Source organism: Leptopilina boulardi, unplaced genomic scaffold (genome assembly GCF_019393585.1).
Source record: "Leptopilina boulardi isolate dan_hultmark-lab unplaced genomic scaffold, ZJU_Lbou_2.1 LbouV2_151, whole genome shotgun sequence".
NCBI lineage: Eukaryota > Metazoa > Arthropoda > Insecta > Hymenoptera > Figitidae > Leptopilina > Leptopilina boulardi.
In genome coordinates, this window is record NW_026137698.1 from 258,725 (window position 1) to 275,161 (window position 16,437).

General features: G+C 30.6%; 1 protein-coding gene and 1 long non-coding RNA gene across 10 annotated transcripts in view; both read left to right on the top strand.

Moving 5' to 3' along the window:
* Positions 1–16,437, top strand: part of LOC127276710 (uncharacterized) — a 119,101-nt gene that overhangs the window by 56,578 nt on the left and 46,086 nt on the right. For both annotated transcript variants that reach the window (XR_007842241.1, XR_007842240.1), the window contains exon 5: positions 5,617–5,679. This is a non-coding gene — a long non-coding RNA (uncharacterized LOC127276710). The remainder of the gene's footprint in view (positions 1–5,616; positions 5,680–16,437) is intronic.
* LOC127276707 (iron-sulfur cluster assembly 2 homolog, mitochondrial) overlaps positions 1–16,437 on the top strand; it is a 345,592-nt gene that overhangs the window by 51,846 nt on the left and 277,309 nt on the right. The gene's annotated exons all lie outside the window — the stretch shown is intronic.

A 16,437-nucleotide genomic window follows, 5' to 3' on the forward strand; every position in this document is an offset into this window, starting at 1 on the left:
TTTTTTGTTCGAGACTCCCGGGTTAAGACTTTGGCGCTATTCCCGATCAATTATCTCGCAAATTTATTTTTTCGAAATATTTTAAAAAATTTATCTGAGTGTGGCTCAGCATCCGCTGGACCAATCAAAAAGTGCGCCATACATTTTTTGTTCGAGACTTTTTGCTCAATTTTTTGGCATTATTCTTGAGTCATTATCTGGCAAATTTTTTTTTTCCAAATTTTTTTCCCAGTTTTAGTGAGTGTAGCTCAGCATCCGCTGGACCATTCAAAAAGTGCGCCATACATTTTTTGTTCGAAACTTTTTCCCTATTTTATTGGTGGTATTCCGGAGCGATTATCACGCGAATTTATTTTTTCGAAAATTTTTGCAAAATATTTTTGAGTGTAGCTCAGCATCCGCTGGACCAATCAAAAAGTGCGCCATACATTTTTTGTTCGAGACTCCCGGGTTAAGACTTTGGCGCTATTCCCGATCAATTATCTCGCAAATTTATTTTTTCGAAATTTTTTAAAAAATTTATCTGAGTGTGGCTCAGCATCCGCTGGACCAATCAAAAAGTGCGCCATACTTTTTTGTTCGAGACTCCTGGGTTAAGACTTTGGCGGTATTCCTGATCAATTATCTCGCGAATTTATTTTTTCGAAAATTTTTCCAAAATATTTTTGAGTGTAGCTCAGCATCCGCTGGACCAAACAAAAAGTGCGCCATACATTTTTTGTTCGAAACTTTTTCCCTATTTTATTGGTGGTATTCTGGAGCGATTATCTCGCAAATGTAATTTTTCTAAAATTTTACCGAATTTGTTTTCTCGTTTAGATCAGCATCCGCTGGACCAATCAAAATGTGCGCCATACATTTTTTGTTCAGAACTTTCTTCTAATCACTATGGCGGTGTTCCCGAACGATTATCTAGCGAATTTAATTTTTTGAAAATTTTCCCAAATTATTTTTCAGTGCAGCTCAGCATCCGCTGGACCAATCAAAAAGTGCGCCATAAATTTTTTGTTCGAGACTCCCGGGTTAAGACTTTGGCGGTATTCCCGATCAATTATCTGGCAAAATTATTTTTTCGAAATTTTTTAAAAAATTTATCTGAGTATGGCTCAGCATCCGCTGGACCAATCAAAAAGTGCGCCATACATTTTTTGTTCGAGACTCCCGGGTTAAGACTTTGGCGGTATTTCCCGATCAATTATCTCGCAAATTTATTTTTTCGAAATTTTTTAATAAATTTATCTGAGTGTGGCTCAGCATCCGCTGGACCAATCAATAAGTGCGCCATACATTTTTTGTTCGAGACTTTTTGCTCAATTTTTTGGAATTACTCGCAAGACATTATCTCGTAAATTTAATTTTCAGAAAATTTTTCCAAAAATTTTTGAGTGTAGCTCAGCATCCGCTGGACCAATCAAAAAGTGCGCCGTACATTTTTTGTTCGAGACTCCCGGGTTAAGACTTTGATGGTATTCCAGAGCGATTATTTCGAAGTTTTAGAAATTCCCAAAATTTATTTTGACCTAGTTCAGCTTCCGCTGAATTAATCAAAAAGTGCGTCATATATTTTATGTTTGAGATTTCTAGGTTAATACTTTGGTGGTATTCCGAACAATTTTCTCTCAATCTTAAAAAATCTGAAATTTTTTTAATAAAGTTTATTTTTGAGTCTAGCTTAAAATTTGTTGGTCCAATCAATATGTATACCTAGTTTATATAAAACTTTTTGAAACAGCAATTTCCCTTTTTTGTTGTTAAAATTTTAGAGGTATTCCTTCTTTTGTTTTGCATTATAATTTGGAGTTAATTTGCAGATTACATTGTTATTAAGTAAAATGAATAGAGTTAGCGAGCAGTGAGGGTTGGCATATGTAATTATTCTAATGCAGCACGTTGACCTTTATATAGAAATGCTATGTGTACATTTACGCGATATCTAAAACCCCTTTTAGTTATATTTCCGCCAATTTTACAACTGTACAAAAGGGGTGCCAAAATGAGTCACATACCAAAAGAAATGAGTCATGTTAATTTTTTTTCCTGTTACCAGTAACAGTGACGCTCCTTAATATTTTACAAAAAATTTATTTAATTTATTTAATAATTTAAAAAATGGTTATTTAATAATTGTGAATTCTTGTTATTATAAACAATTTCAGAAAGTAAAATAAAAACAGAAGATTCGTGAGCAGAAAAAAGATTGTAATGCTTAGGATTTGGGTTAATTGATACAGGCAGTTGGCACAAGATACATCTGAAAGTTTAAGATGAATTCTCTTGGCAAAATTTAGTAGTTTTTTGTACTTATAAAAAATTTGAATATTTGCCCATTTGTTCTTTATAGTTTTCAAAGTTTTTACATTAAGAGGAGATTTTAACATCTTTTCTGAATCCGTATACTTTTAAATGGGAAAAAAAGTTATAAAATTAATTTCAGTTGGACTAAATTATTTATGTGAGGCAGGAACATTAAGCGGTTGCATAGTTGGAATTATATATTTTTTAATTAATTAAAACTATAATAATAAAAATAATAATAATAATTTTTAATGCATAATTTGGTGATATAAATTTTTTCGGCTCATTTAGCATATAATCGTGCATAATTTTGGCGTATAATGGACGCATAATTTATTTACTTAACAGAATAATCGGCGCATAATTAGTGTTTTTATGTTCTTTTGAATATTCAATGTAACTTTATCAGAATCAATACCATTTTTAAATATAATGGTGGAAATAGAAATTTGTCAATCCTTATGGTTTATATTTAAAGAGTTATGTCGGTTTAAAGAAGCAAAACGAATGTGTGACATTATTTATGTATAGCCCTGAGGATAGTTGGAAGATAAAACACGTACACACACATACAAGTTGGATCGTCAACAGGTAGAAAGTGTCGTTTTACGGAAACAGTATTGTACTTTAGAATGAAGATTCTTGCAAAAGTGGAGGGGTTGAAAAAGGGGGTTGAGTGTGAGTCAGGTGAAACGAATGGTTTGGTCGAGGAGACAAGACGGTTTTGGTAAAAGGGAAGCACAAGAAAGGACGACGTATAATTCCATTGGGTTTAACGGGTTCAAATTTTCAAGCCAGTAAATTCCAATATTGTCCAATGTCCTTAAATTGTTCGTAGATCATGTGGTGAAAACTGGCGGATAATTTATAAAAGCGGAATTCAGTTCATCGATATCTTTTTCAAACACTTTTGATAACCATTTATTCAGTATAAATTCTTTTATTAAAATTTTTCTTAACTTTTTTTTTTTTTTTATAAAAGGTTGTCTGTATTTTTGTTTGTATAAATGAAATACCGGAACTTGTGCACCTTGAATGCCATCCCGACGGCATAATGAAAACGTTAAGGGAATATAAAAGTTTCGCTAATCTTTTATGCACTGCCATGAATGCTAATTTACCGAGCGGACACACGAAAGCAAAAATATACTTCGCGAGAGTCGCACTCGGAATTAGCGTTTGAAAATGAGCAGCATTTGCGGTGAACTCAGTTTCACTCAGGATTCTTGTATGTTCTCTTTTCGTTTTGTTTGTTTTTTTCTCTTTTTTTTTTTTTGCTTTTCTTTACAACTAAAATAACACGTCAAATAAATCGTATTTCAATTATTAAATATGTAAAAGAGATTAGACAGTTTCCACTTTATTAAATTGGATTAAAATAAATGACAATTAATTTTGGACAATATAATTATTGTTTTCTTGGTATTTATTTATATGCATATTATTTTAAATAAATAATGAGTATTAAAATTCAATACTAAATTGAATTTATTATAAATACTTCTATTATATATTGATATTCAATATTGTATTATTTCTATTTTGTTATTCTCTATTGCAATCAAAGTGAGGCCGGGATTAATTAGAATTATTGGAAATGATGTTTTGCCTCTTAATAGAAAATGTAAATTATGTATCGATTTAGTCCGAAATTACGCTATACCACGTAATTTATTAAAGGTAGCTTCCTATCATCTTAAAGCTCCCCCGAAACATGCAGATCCTGCTAGTTTATATTTAATATTCTGCAATTCATGTTGTATTGCGGCAACAATAGAAGATCAATAAATTATAAAAGAGAAGATCGAATTATAGCTTAAAATTGGAGGAATACTATTTTGAGTTTCCAATCTCGTTTACAATTGTAAATTATTTATTATAGTTGTTTGTTTGATAAAATTTAAAATTAAACCTGTATATCATATCGCAAATTGTATGGTTTGTTTTTTCAAAATATATTTTTTGTCGATAGTAATAATTTTAACACAGTAGATGTAGAAAATTTTTTTTTTGGAATATATATATTTATCTCAAATCAATGTTAATCGATCTTTTTGATTTGAACATCTTTTTCTCGTCCCTGCTAGAAGCTATATACGATCGGTATTATCAAAGTGAAAGAGATAGATCTTTGTAGCATGTAGTCTGGTCTGAATGTATCTCGAGTCATCTAGATCACCGGTGAGACAAAGCTCATAAATTCTCGTGCAGGAAAAACGATAGTCGTTTTTAGTCCTTGAATGAGTTGAGGCTATATCCAGTTCGATACTGAAATTATTCTTTATAAAAATCTGCAATTTTTTGAATTTATACAAGACATTTTCTTTTCTTCAAAATATATAACCTTTAAATATATTTATTGACTGATTATAACAATATTCAATCGATAAATCAGATTACTACATTATCGGACGAATTTTTATAAGATTCCTACCTTGCCGACAGTTGGTAAGTTACCGACCTAATTTAGCCCAAAAGTGTAAAAAAAGGAAGAAAAATATATTCTAATTATAAATTAAAAAACAAAGAAACCTGACTTATATATTGAGTTCTGAATGAGAAAAAGGGATTGGAGTTGGTAGAATAGGAAAAAGGACTGTGAATGCATCCTATTAAGATATCACATGTACCAAGGCAATTTCTCAATGCGAATTAAAACTTCTTATCTATTTGAAAGTTACATCGTGCATTATATTCAGAAATCTTTGCTCATGTAAATGTGGAAGCCATTCAAGAATAATTATCGCAAATATACGAAACATAAGACGCGCAAGTACACACACACACACACAAAGTTGAAAAGAGTCTAAAGAGGTACGTAACAAGTATAAAGTAAAGTATGAAACTGTTAACAGAATTTTGATGGTGTGAGGGTTTTTGCTAGTTTGAAATGGGGGTAGGGTGTGTGTTGGGTATTCCATATATAGAACACAGGCAGTGATCGAGCGGTCGGGACTTAATGAAACTCTTAAGTGCCGACTATTAATATGGCTTCCGACTCGAAGTGGTGAGGGTATATAGCAACGAGAGTTTTCGCGACGGTCGACGGTAACTGAGAGTAAGAGAGGGAGGTAAAATGGAACCAGGACGAGTGAAAATGGAGGGGGAAAGGGGTTCACGATGGAATGTCCCGTTATTTGGCCGACAAGTATTATACATTATTTCGGCAATTATAGAGTTAATATTCACTATTGTAAATCAAACTCTAAATCTCATTGAATGCCTCTAAAGTTAGCTATAGTTTCTAAACTAATTTGCATTTAAAGGCAATCTTTATTTCTTTACATAATAAAAACCTGATACCAAATTTTTTTTTTCTAGATACAAATACAGAAGAAATCAAGAAGAAAATGATCACTGTTTTTTCAAAGTAACCAGTAGTCGGTAAGTCATTTTTGGTGATACATTTAATTAATTTTATCAAATTGTCATACATCGAGAAAATATAGTACAACCTATACTTTTGATAATTCATTTATTAAAAAAAAGAAAATCATTTTCGAAAAGCGGCGACACTAATCATTATTTATATGAAAGGTTGCGAAAATTGAAAAGAATTTTTCAACAAAGAATTTCGCCATTTTTCCAGTGGTTTGTAAATCTACCATTCATCAAGATGAACTATAAATAAAAGTATGCTTGCGCGGCAAATTCAATTTCGGCTTTTTATCCCTATAAAAGCGAGAGGCGGAAACTTGGAAAAAAAAGAGAATGGCAAGCACTTTCGCAGGTTGCCCGTAACAACTCGGGAGTGGATTGTAAACTATTCATAAACGTCCGAGAATACTCGTCGCGATAAAGAAATTTCAGTAAATTTTTAGCGAGCTTTACGTGTATATATATATATATATATATAAAAGTAAGAGAATAAGCGATCGTCGTGTGTTCATCAAGCGTCCATGTGGCTTGTATATGCGTCCGGTTTTTTTTTTTTTTTTCAAAACCTCCGTTGAAAAGAAAACACGCATCACTTACAAATTAAATATGATGGAACATAGTTCTAAATATGCGCATAAAAATGCTATTAAAAGATATAAATTTTTTTATATGTTTAGTAGCTGCGTCTTTTGGTTTACAGACCGTGAAGAGACATTTTGTCTCATCGTTACAGATTCATATTTAACCATTTCATGTAGCATTTTAAAAAAAAAATTTTGCCTGGGATATTTATTTTTTATTTTGAAATCTTTATGAAAAATAAGAAAATATTTTTTTATTTGATAAAAATTATGGTAGTTATGAGTTTTTAAATTTAATGCAGCACATAAGTTTGCGGCAAGATTTTAGAAAGATTACTATTCAAGTTTGTGGTGTTTTAACATTGCAATAATCATATTCAGCAGTTACAAAAATGTACTGCGCAGCTTTAAATGACATAGAAATAAACTGCGCATCGTTTTAAATTACGCAAACTTGCACGGCTAACTTGTAATTTACCATGATTTTTATCAAAACAAAAAATACGTATTTATTTATTTTTTTATAAAAATTAAAAAAAATGTCACAGGCAAAAAAAAATACTTTTTTTTTTAATGAAAATTTCACATGGAATGCCCCCTGTATACATATATAGAAGAGTGAATTTATAGATGATAGCAGTAGGAGAATGTTATATATTCGTGTTGTATGTACTGTGACAGGGATAAAATTCACGGCTCGATGTACATTCCTATTACACATATCCCAATAGGCAAATCCACATTTCAACATTAAAAGAGAAGTCTTTAGTTAATTTAAGACTTTTTTATTCATGAAAATAAAACTGTTACATATGATGTTTCCTCTGCTAAAATGTTCCGCCTCGGTGTTCCTCGGTTTTTCAAGAACTAATTTCAACATCCGTGTGCGCATTGAATTTATTCTCCAAATAATCTACGAACGTTAAATTCAAATAAAAGTGACCTTTCGCTTCAAAGTTGTTTGCCGTGGTTCTTCTTCTTCTCTCTCCCTCTCTCTCTCTCTCACTCTCTCGTTTATTTTAGGACGTTATTAACATTTGACGTTGCCAGAAATTCTATTCTGTGAAACATTATTTAAATAGTTTTTTTTTTTTTTTTAATAATTTAAGTTGCTTAATTATATAAAATTTTTAACCCATTAAAATCCATGAAGAGGGAAAAAATATTTGAGGAGAAATGACTGGTATGAGCAGATTTTTATGCTGGTTTTGTCATTTAATTGCCAAATCACCGAATTGCCAACCGAAACTGTCAATTAACCAAATAGTAAAATAATGAAATTGAAATTTAACCGAACTCTCATTTAACCGAATTGACACCTAATCGGAATTTCAGTTCACCGAATTGTCAACTAACCGAACTGTCATTTAACCGAATTGACAACTAATTGGAATTTTAGTTCACCGAATTATTAACTAACCGAACTGTCATTTAACCGAATTGACAACTAATCGGAATTTCAGTTCACCGAATTATCAACTAACCGAACTGTCATTTAACCGAATTGACAACTAATCAATTTTCCAATTAACTTAATCGTCAATTCGATTAAATAGCAGTTCGGTTAATTGGCAATTCGGCAAAATGGCTGTTCGGTATAGTATCAATATTATTTAAATTTTTGGTTAATTGACAGGCAATTCGGTTAAATGGCAATACTGTTAATTATAGTACTTGTTGACAGTTCGGTTAGGTGTTAATTCGGTTAAGTGGTTATTTAGTTAGTTGTCAATTCGGCAAAATGGCTTTTTGGTTGAGTGGCAATCTTCTTACTTTACACTTTGGTTAACTGTTAATTCGGTTAGTTGATAATTTCAGTAAATGTCTATTACATTGAATAGCAATTCGGTCAAGTGGCTATTTAGTTAAATGATAATTCGATCAAATGGCTTGCCTATTTAATTAATTGTTAATTCTGTAAAATTTTAATTCGGTCAAGTGTCAATTTTGTCAAATGAAAATTCAATTAAATAACAATGAGGTTAAATAGATTTTTTTCTATCCTTAGATTAAGTCAAAGTTTTTTTTTTTCCAATATTGTTTTAAATTTCACACTCGAGTGAGATTGGAATAATTTGATTTTAATTGATAGGAATTTCTAGTGGTATTTCCTCGAGGCGATCTTGAGTGATTGATTTTTTTTTTTTTTCGTCTATTCTGTACTTTCGCAGTGACTTATCATGGTGACTATCCATTCAGTTGGGATTCACATAAGTGTGCGGACACCCTTACGACGATCTTCTTCAATTTGTCTTGGAATGAAAAATTGATCGCTTGTACGTTTGCTGCCATCAAAGTAGATCCATTTGGGAATGGCGAAATTGATCAGGGACAAGTTGCAATGGCAAAAGTTACTGATTTCAAGTTTAACAAAAATCTATTTTTCCTTTCAATTTATATTCTCGACAAGTTTTATTGAAATTTTTTTTAACTTATGCCATGAGTTCTATTTTAATTATCAGTAAATAGTAATTATAATGTCGGTAGAGAATTTTGTTTTTACCTTTTTTTTAATTGATTTTTTATTTATTTATTTTTTTTAGATAAAAAGTTGGTTTTATTAATTTACTTATTATGTTAATAATAAGATTTAAAAAAAAATTAGTAAATTAGTGATGGTAACATGAACGCTTTGTTGACATGTTTTTCAACTAAATTTTATTTTTTAACTCTTGAAAAAAAAGTGGTATAGCTATATGAATTTAATTTCCGCTTGAAGCTTTTACAGATTTATAAATTGTAATCTGCAACGTGAAATAAAATTGAAAAAAAGAAATTTTAAAGAGAAAATTTCATTTTATAAAAATTAAAGAGAAAAATTTTCTTCTTTCGTATTTTTAGAGTTTAATTTTTAAGTGTAATGTGTGATGTTATTTTATGACAGTAGTTAAACGAACGATTTTTTTCCAGAGAATTGTAAATTCTTCTTCTTCTTATTTGATTTTGTTAAATTTTTTATTTTATTTGATTTTATTTCTTCTTTTATAATTTTAATCTATTTTATGTTTTATTTTATTCCATTTTATTTCACTTTGTTTATTTACTTTTATTTTATTTATTTTTATTACATTTTTTAATATTACTGAATTTTTTTTTTATAAACGAATAATTGCTGGTTTCTATTACGGTGTCTCGAATCTCTGTAGAAATTCTTTGAAGCTCACTTCAAGTCAATACTTTGGCAATTTACCATCGTTTCGGACACAGACGTTTAACTTTCTGCTCACTTTTTTCCCCTATTTTACACTATCCATTGGTACGTAAAAACCGAGTGCGAAAAAAAATGTTCGTTTCCGTAAAAAATGCTGTATCGTAAAACATTTTTTTGTTCAGATATAGAGTAGCGCTAGTTTCATATACGATTCAACTCGTAGTTGAAATAAAATTCTTATCGTTACTTGATAACGGATAATTAGTATATTCAAATGAAAAAAAAAATAAAATGTAATTTACATATCTGTGACAAAATAAATAAAATTATAAATAAAATTTAATAGTTTAGAAAATATAATTTAAAGAAAAAATATAAAAAATAATTATTGAATAAAAAAAAAGAACGGAAACAACAAAATCTATAATTAAAATAAAAACAAGTCATTTGATGTGAAAAAACATTTTTTTTTTTTTTGTTGAATGTTTTTTGTTTTTCGGTTCTTTGTGAAGTTGAGTAACAATGGTGCGCCTGTTTCCGGGAGTTTTGACATTTCGATATCGCGCATCAAATTTAAATAATGAAAAGAACATAATGGATGGGAGATGAAATTCTAATTTTTAGTTTCTACAAGCTTTTTTTTTGTATTTTCTTTAATATATAAATAATAGCTTATATATATATATATATCATAGTAGAGCAAATTTTATTGTAATATTCTGATCTACTCAACGGGCCACTTCATTTTCTCGAGTCAAAAATATTCATCTGATACGTTTAATGAGACTTAAGTTTTAATGGGCTACATAAGCTAATTATGAGATTTTACTTGAAGCTGCTGATGAACGAACGCCAGTCTTGAAAGGAGAATGACGACTTCAGCAAACTGAAGTAGAAGTAAAATCTTGAAAGTGTGTATATACATGTAGATATTTCAGCTGAAAAGTTTCTTCTACTCGTCTTTTATCATTTTTGTTATTTTCGCTTATTTCTCTTAAAATTTTGTTTTTGTAATTTTATATTTTATTTAAAATCTAAATTTGCAAAAGAAAGAATTATTATAAATTCGCTAAAAAATTATTACTCGAGGGTCTTTGGGGGACAAAATAAAAAATGTCCGACATATTGAATCCGCCATTTTGAATTTTTAAAAACTGACATCAGTGCCATTTTGAATTTTAAAAAATTCGTTTATTAATTCTCGTTTTTATTTTTCTAATTTTCTATTAGAAAAATGTCTAAATGTGAAATTATCGAAAATTGAATTTCAAAAGGAAAAGAGAAAGAAAGAAAGAAAAAAAGGAGAGAGAGAGTATTAAACTACCGAAACGGAAATAGGTGTATGCAATAATTACATTTTCGAGATCCTTTATCCCGGATTTCACAAGACTCTACCACTAAGCGATGTCTGAAAGCCTTAGACAAGTGTTCATTTTCTCCTGATTCGACTTCTTAAAAGTTGGTTCACGAAATCTTGTCTTGAGATATAGTACTGTTGGAGTGAAGCTCAGAAAGAAAACTTTTCAGATATCCGGAAAAAAAGTCTCGAACAAGAAATTCACGCAAAGCCATATAGAATGTTATATCGTAGCATTTTTTTTTTTTCGCCCCGCGTGAAACTATATCCACGAAAATTAGAGGTCCTAAATTTTCATTTCATAGTTTCAACTTTTTTACATCTTTTGTGCGCTGAAAAAAATAAGAATATATATGAAAAGAATGCATAAAAAACGATTTTCCTTGATTAACTTGACTTTATATACCAAAAATAAAATAAAGAAAAAGTTTTCAAAATTTTATCGTCCCTGAATAAATTATCTACTTTAAAATTAATGTTTAAATGTAAAAATTAATATTTTTCATTTAAAAAATTTGAAACAAGAGAAACGAAAATAGACGAGGAAAAAGAAAAAAAAATACAAAACAAAAGAGGACCTAGATTCAAAAAGACAACTAGCAATGTACAATTGTGAAAATTCAAGTCTCTGAAAACGATTGTGAATCGATATATGTCGGATTCAACGACGAATCGACATTTCCCATTTCGCATGATTACCTGCTTCTATCGACTTGCATTGAAATGATGTCTATGAGCTGAGAATCAGCTTCACGATGATTTATATCATGGCTAAAGCGAAATGCGTAAGAAATATACACACATATGCATATGTAGAGACAGTGGCAGAGATAAACCGGAAATACAGGAAACGAACCCGTCATTTCCTCTACTTCGTTTTATATTATATATATACATATATGTATATCTATATAACCCCATAAATTTTCAGGAGGTAGGGTTTATTCACGCCCGATTTCAGAGTCATTCATCCAAACCAATACACACAAAATACCGCAGAGCTCTCTTTCTCTATAATCACTAATCAACATTCATCAAGAGTTCACGCAAGCGTTGATTGGTCGATTCCAAGAGTCATTAATTAAGAACCCCCATCGAATGCAGACCGTTTTATTCAGCTTGTAAATGCCATGTGAAATCCACTGATCTGTTCAACCAATGACAGAGTCTTGAATTATATTTAACAAAAGCGACCTATTTACATTGTTTGCGAAATATTCGCCCCAAAATTTCATTTTACAGTCATATATATATAATTCAAAAATATATATCGAGAAAATCCGAAAAACAATAGTGAAAATATATATGTATGAAGATAAATAGTTTTTTTAAAAATATAAATCAAAAAATATGCAAAATATAAATATGCATGGAAAAAAATATTTCATTTTATTAATTTCCAAACAAATAAAAAAAAAGGGTAGAAACAGTGCAGAAAAGTATAATTATCTTAATAGGCAGCAAAGTTATTTGAAACAGTGTAAAAAAGTACAGTTTTTCGCATAGCATGCAGAAAAGTTAAAAAAAAGTGAAGAACGCAGAAAAGTATACTTTTCCACACAGTATGCCGCAAAGTTTAAAATCAGTGAAGAAAAGTATAATATTCTGCATAGTATGCTTCCAAGTTATTTAAAGTAGTGCAGAAAAGTATACATTTCTGCATAGTGTACAGCAATGTTATGAATCAGTGAAGAATGCTTAAAAGTTATAAAAAACAGTGCAGAAAAGTATACTTTTCTGCGCTGTTCTCATAACTTCTGTATTCTTTACTGCTTTACAACTTTACTACATGCACTGAAAAAAAAATTTATTTGATTCAAATACCGGTGTATTTGGTTATTATCAAATAAATATTTACTTGAATCAAATATTTCTTATTTGAATCAAATAAATGGTATTTGCTTTAAATACTGAAATATTTGATTCAAATACTATATATTTCATTCAAGTAAATATTTATTTGATAATAACCAAATACACCTGTATTTGAATCAAATAAATTTTTTTTCAGTGTACTATACAGAAAAGTATACTTTTCTGCATAGTATGCAGCAAAAATTTTTAAAACACTTTAGAAAAGTATACTTTTCTACACTATTCTTTTAACTTTTGTATTCTTCCCTATTTTACAACTTTACCATATACTATGCAGAAAAGTAGAAATAATTTTTTTATATTGTATATAGTGAAGTTTTAAAACAATGAAGAATATAGAAGTTTTAAGAACAGTGTAGAAAAGTATACTTTTCTGTATAGTTTGCAGCTGAAAGTTAAAAAACTGTAATGAATGTAAAAAATTGTAAGAACAGTGCAGAAAAGTATACTTTTCTGCATAGTGGGTAGTAAAGTTATAAAAAAACCGTGCAAAAAAGTAAACTTTTCCGCACTATTCTTATAAAATTTTAGCATTCTGCTCTAGTTTTATAACATTACTGCATACTTTACGAAAAGAATAATTTTCTGCACTGGTGGTAATCTGTAACATTAATTTTTTAGTTTACAGTTTGTAAAATAGTTCAGTTAGTAAAATTCCCATTTCTCGAAATTTAATTTATTTTCATGATATTTGTCAGCACAATATATAGTGTGCTAATTGTCAACGCAAAACGTTTCACTATTCTATGTCAATTAGAAGGATGTTAATTTTCTCCTAATGGACACCAACGCAATGAACGTATAGATAATTAATCAATTATTCTAGAAATTACAGACATATAAGCTTTCACGCGTGATTCAAAGTTTAAGGTCTACGATTAAATGTTTTGAGAATCGTAAAATACCCTTTAAATTATTATTGAACATCGTGCGTTGAATCTCGCGTCTGCGTTATTATATAGCATACGTATATATATATATATATATATAAGGAGATATAGAATTATACGGTTGAATATCAAGTTGCTCACTCAAAACAGCGTCGATTTGCAGGTGCAGATGGTTTTCGAATATTGCACAAAAATATATATATCTATATACAGTTGAGATTTTCAGTCACGTTTTTCAACCTTTGATCCATGTCTCACATTGCATGCGCCGACATAATTCAACACGAGAGTTTAACAAAACTTTTCGCATCGCTCATTAGTCAGTGATAGGCCGACGTGTGCAAGGAAGGAAGAAACTGCCTCAAGCTATCATGAATTCTGGGTGCCTTCTGGAATTTTCAATCACTACCGAACTTTGAAAACTTTACGTTCGTTGTTTAACACAGAAAAAAGAAATTAATTCTTGGTCTAAAATTTTAATTTCATGACTGAGCGGTGAATTAGAATTTTAATCGATAGAAAGATTCTTTTTTTTCTGTTTTTAAAAAATAGATTTTTTTTTTGGATTTGAAAATAATTGGTAATTTCTTTTGAGAATTTGTCCAAGGCTTTTATTTTTGAGGAGGCGGGTATCGAAACACGCGTTGTAAAGAAAAACGAGCAGATCTTTGCATTTTCCTTTCTCTCTCTTGGAATGAAAATTCCAGCCGGGAGATGCGAAGCCAGCAATAACCAGGGCGGTCGAGAAATCGATTTGGGGATGGCGATGGGAAGGTAATAAGGTGGCCGTTTGTCGCTCGAGGTGTCAAATAAGCGCATCGAAGTTTCAGCCTTCACCTAGCTCAATTCTTCTCTCGACGCTTTTAAACTACTTTGCCCCTTGTCACATTCCAGCGGCTCTTTTTTCAACTCCCATTCTTGTTTTTCTTTTCTTCTTCTTCTCTTTCTATCACCCTCTCAAAACGTCAATATTTAATATTGACTAGTTTGTTGAATTTTTTTGTCTACAGTCTATTTTCTACTATTAGGATATCAGTAGCATGTTCATCTTTTAATTATCATCAGTTTATTGAAGAAAAATACTTGTTTTAGTTGTGTTACTACAATTAATTGTATAAAAAAGTATATTTTTCTGTGTGGTATGTAGAAAAGCATAATTTTCTGTATAGGGTGCAGCAATGTTATGAAACAGTGCGGAAAAGTATACTTTTCCGCACAGTATGCCGCAAAGTTTTAAAACCAGTGAAGAAAAGTATAATTTTCTGCATAGTTTATATGTAAGTTGTAAAACAATCAAGAATATAGAATTTACAAGAAGAGTGCAGAGAAGCATAATTTTTTTTGCATATAGTTTCACAAACGATAGGATAGCTTAGTTTTGATTACACAATGTAAAGCAGTAAAATACTCGTAAAATAGTGTCACCCACAGGTAAAGCAGGTAACGCCACTAACACTCCCTAAACTTGCAATTCCACTTTAAGCTCGTATAACACGCCTAGACTGATTGCTCGAGTAATTTCCCGTATCTATCGCAAAAAGCTCAATTAACTGCAGTTTAAAGCTTCGCCTGATCACTTCCAACTTTAATCTTGTCCGGCGCCTCAAGTTTAGGATGATAGCGGTAGGTTAATGTAGTATGTACATTTTGTCAGACAGCTGGAATGTCCATTTGATATATATATATATATATTTGTGAGAAAATGTAAAGAAACCAATTTTTTTGCCCTGTTCTCCACATTTTTTTGACTGCATTTTTTCAATGCAGAAAACCGTAAAATAAAGATTAATTTTGAAAAAAAGAGGTTGAAAGTATTTTTTTGAAAATAACTTTTTTTGGCACTATAAAGTACATGAAAATCCCTTCAAAAAACCCTATTTACAAATTAAAATCCATAAATTTATGTCAAAGATATATAGGTCGGAATATAACAGTGAATTGTGAATTTTTCAAGGTCATATTGACTGTCATATTCCGACCTATATATCTTTGTCATAAATTTATGGATTTTAATTTGTGAATAGGGTTTTTTGCAGAGTTTTTCATGTACTTTTCATTGCCAAAAAAGGTTTTTTCGTAAAAAAAAAAAAAAAAAAGGTTTAACCTCATATATTGAGAAAGGAGTATGAGAAGAAGATGACCATGGGACTAAGGATAGAAGGGGAATGGGATGGGTTTGAAAGTAGGGTTTGGAGACTGCCCTCAGTGTATAACCGTATGTGCGACGAATACTCGAGAAAATGACCCTGTGGTTTCGCCATTCGGTGAACTCCGACCTCGATGAGTTTGGTCGGCCAGTTGGCCAGCCAGCCGCTCGTTAGACCGATCTTTGCTTAAGCCCTCGCGAATTTATGCCACGTCCGGCTACTCTTATCGCCGCGCGCGCGAGAGAGAGAGATAGAGAGAAATTTTCGAGATATAGAGGGACAGAGAAACGATGCGAATAGGAATGAAATTTCGTCTCGTTCTATACGTATATATTCACTATCAAAATAACAGCACACGTCGCTATTATTTATATTTCAAACTCTGATAACGCTTTTCCAACGAAATTAGAGCCTAGTTTTGTGTTGAGAACTGCAAATGAATCCTATTCAATGAAAATGAGAGCCCACCAAAAGAGAACATTTCAAAGATAAAATGAAATGAGCAAATAGTATATTTGAAATGAAATGAACAAAATTTCAAACAGAAAGGAAACAAAAAGGAAAGAAGGGAATAGGAATACATTACATTGAAATAAATTGTGAATTTACAAATCTGAAATCGTATTTTGAAAATTTTAAATGGTCGATTCAACATGGTGGACATTACAATAACTTTTAGTACCTACAATTGTTACATTAACCAATTGGTACTACTAACAATTGTTACTTTAACCAATTTGTATTAATAACCATTGTTACATAT